Below are 3,930 nucleotides of genomic sequence, written 5' to 3'. Positions count from 1 at the left end.
TTTAAAAAAAGGTAAACCGAAGACTGAGGCCACTGCTCAGGATACCTTAGAGGGGCTTCTCCAGGAATCTCTGGTCAAGATGAATTGAGGGACTTCCCTGGTGGTTCAGTGGCTAAGACTCTGCACTCCCAGTGCAGGGGGCCTGGGTTCAACCCCTGGTTAGGGAACTAGATCTCACATGCCACAACTAAGACTTGGCACAGCCAAATAAATATTAAAAAAAAAAAGAAGATGAATTGAGATATCATCTTCTACCACATCAAGCTAGGGAGGTCCCTCCCCACTTAGTTTAGAGGGACCAAGAAAGTGTTCCAGATCTTCCCCTTAATCTGATCTAAAAATCCAGCTCTGTCTGATGTAGCTCTATGTGAACAATACATTCAAACCTGGAGTTTCTATCTCCCTTGCCCCACCAACTCTTTCTGGGTCCCGCACCAAGTACCATCAATTTTATCTCCTAAGGAGATCTCGAGTCCATCTACTCCTCTTCACCTCTAGGGCAACCATTTGTCCAAGCGTCTATCATCTCTTACCTCAACTACAGCATATTTACTTCTGTGTACCTTCAACGGTTTCTCCTCACTGCAGTCAGATTGCCCCAAATTAAAGTCTGATCTTGCTGCTTTTCTCCCCACTTCCACTTTCCCAAACCCTTCAGTGTGTTCCCATTGCCCTTTGACTAAGATTAAAACACATGACATAAACCACATTGTCCCAGCACGCTTCATGAACCTTCATTTTAGGCTACTGTCTTCATTTTGCCATCTGAGGACCTTTGCCCATGCTTCTCCCTAGAACGTTCCCATTTTACCTGCTTATCTAGTTTCTTCATCCTGCAGACTCAACCCCTTCTCGGGCAAGCCCGTACAATTCCAAATTCCTACCGCCATCTTTTCATTCCAACGACATTCCCATCTTATACATTCTCACCGCAGTCTGTAATTTACTTCAGGGAGCTTACACTCTGTAATTATGTATTTGTGTGACAGGTAAGCTAGGTAATATTGGCCTTTCTTATCAAATTGTATAAGTTTCATGAAATCAGAACCCACGTTGGTTTGCTTATCTTCCTATTCCCTTGTCTAGCAGACTGCTGGCATATAGACCAGTGTTCAGTAAATATGTCTTGAATAAATGCAGAAATAAGCCTGTATTAATCCTTCTAAGGTGCAGTCTAGCACTTAAGATCAAGCTCACCAGCTGCATTACTTGTGCTGTCAGTGTGTCTTTTCAAACAAAATCCTGTAACTTCCTCAAGCCTTTGAGTATTTCTGCAAGGGACTCCCTAATGCTGGTTTGTTGCCATAGAGATTTCTCATGACCTGTTGGTCCAGAGACACTGTGAAGGAGCCTGTGTCTAAGTTGAGACTTAGGGTTCAGTGGTCACAGAAAAAGGGAGCATCAGACATCATTTTGTCCATTTTTCTGCCTGTAGGCAGGGCATGTCCACGTCATCCAGGCTGAAGAGAATCCTTTTCTATTTAAAATCTCCCCAGAAACTCTGAAACTTCTCTGGGAAATCCAGCCCAACATTTAATGAGGGAAATTTCCAGGAGCATGTAAGAAAAAGTATCAATTTAGGCTCTTCTCCACTTTATTAATCCCAACAATTCTCAGGAACACAAGACATCTCAGTCCCATCAGTGTGGTTGGAAGAGCTAAACATTTTCAAAATTATAAGTTTTTTTAATATTTATGAATTATTTGTGACAACTTAATCTACACCACTGTTTATAAAGATAATACTGGCCAACAGTTTCATAAGTTTTTGCGTGTTGAAAAATACAATTCTGCTGATACACTGCTGGCATTCTTCAACTCCGTGATTCACTTCTTAAAACAAAATATGAGTAAATCCATTCTTCTATATGAGGAATTAAAATTACCAGGGTTCTAATGCAGATTCTGGTTTAACAAGCTTTCTAAGCTCTTTTTGCACATAGCATCTGCCCAGGAAAGAGCCAGATCACAGCTCTTGCCTGATTCATCCCTGGAAATAAATAATGCCCTAGTCTGAAACAGGTCTTGCAAAGCAACGCAGCATCCTATCACATTGTATACCAGCAGCTGCCCTGAACAGTTTCATTTCAGCTCCTTTTGAGAAGCTGGAGATGGAAAGCAGTCTGCTATAGCTGCACAGCATAAGCCCTGACCAAAGCCAGCCAGTCAAACACCTAAGTAAAATATTTACTCTCAATCCTCTAGGTCTGTTTTTCCCTCTTACTTATGGCAACTAGAACTTAAGCATGATGCCACCCAACTAATGATGGTAACTTGGATCAAGTAATCCAAGCAACCTGGGTTCCCAATGCTATAATAAAAATATAATAATGGTTATTTAACCCTGAGTGCATGTCAGGTTCTTAAAGCATTTGTACATTTCATGAATGATTTTACCTAACCCTAACCATGCGGGTCTCCCCTTACCTGGTTTGCTTCTCTGGTGGCTTAGATGGTAAAGAATCCGCCTACAATGTGGGAAACCTGGGTTTAATCCCTGGGTTGGGAAGATCCCCTGGAGGAGGGCATGGCAACCCATTTCAGTATTTTTGCCTGGAGAATCCCCATGGACAGAGGAGCCTGTCCATGAAGTCTCAAAGAGTCGGATATGATTGAGCAACTAAGCACACAACTCTCTCTTAGATACAGGTTTTTGGTGGTTTTTTTTTTTTTTTTTTGCTTTTCATTTGTTTTTAATGTGGTAAGAACACAACACAAAATCCACCCTCTTAAAAAATGAAGTATACAATACTGTAAACTTAGGCATGACGTTATACAACAGATCTCAGGAGTTCAATTATCTTGCGTAAATGAAATTTTATACCAGTTGAAAACAGCTTCCCATTGCCCAATCCCTTCAGTCCCTGGCAACCCCCATTCTACTCCTGGCTTCTATGAGTTTGACTATTTTATATACCTCATCTAAGTATTAACATGCAATATTTGTCCTTCTGTGACTGGCTTATTTCACTTAGTGTAATGTCTTTTAAGTTCATCCAAGTTGAGGCATATAGAAGAATTATCTTCTTTTTTAAGGCTGAATAATATTCCACTGTGTGTATATACCACATTTTTTTCAATCCATTCGTCTATTGGTGAATATTTCATTTGTTTCTCCACATTTTGGCTATTTTAAACAGTGTTACAATAAACATGGAAGTACAAATATCTCTTCATGAGTCTGATTTCACTCCTTTTCGATTAAATGCCCAGAAGTGGGACTGCTGGATAATTTTTAATTTTTTGAGGAAACTTCATAGTGTTTTCCAAAGCAACTGTACCATATTACATTCCCATCAACAATGCTTAAGCATTTCAGTTTCTCTACATCCTCACCAACACTTATCTTTTGTCTTCTTGACAACAGCGACCCTAACAGGAGTAAGGTGATACTTCATTATGGTTTTAATTCACCTTATTTGATGACTAGTGATATTAAGCATCTTTTAATGTACCTGTTAGTCATTTGAATATCTTCTTCAAAGAAACGTCTGTTCAAGTCTTTTGCCCATTTTTAAAATCAGGTTATTTGGCTTTTTGCTATTAGGTTGGAATAGTTCCTTATATATTTTGGAGGTATGTTTTTTGGAGACAGAGAAATGAACTCACAGAGAGGTGAACAATTTACCCAAGTGTGGGCCAGTGTTCAAACCCAGGCAGGCTGATGCCAGAACTCACGCTCAGAGCCACTGTAATTATATAGAAATTGCATCTTACAGAGTAGTTTTCTAAACTTCAATACTGGATCTACAGAAGCAAAATCTTTATTAAATTAATCTAATATGATATTACCTAGCCAATAATTACTGCTGCTGCTGCTGAGTCACTTCAGTCGTGTCTGACTCTGCGTGACCCCATAGACGGCAGCCCACCAGGCTCCCCGTCCCTGGGATTCTCCAGGCAAGAATACTGGAATGGGTTGCCATTTCC

This window comes from Bos javanicus, chromosome 2 (assembly GCF_032452875.1).
Source record: "Bos javanicus breed banteng chromosome 2, ARS-OSU_banteng_1.0, whole genome shotgun sequence".
Classification (NCBI taxonomy): Eukaryota; Metazoa; Chordata; class Mammalia; order Artiodactyla; family Bovidae; genus Bos; species Bos javanicus.
The sequence above is the reverse complement of the archived record's forward strand: the minus strand, read 5'-3'. Positions refer to the sequence as shown.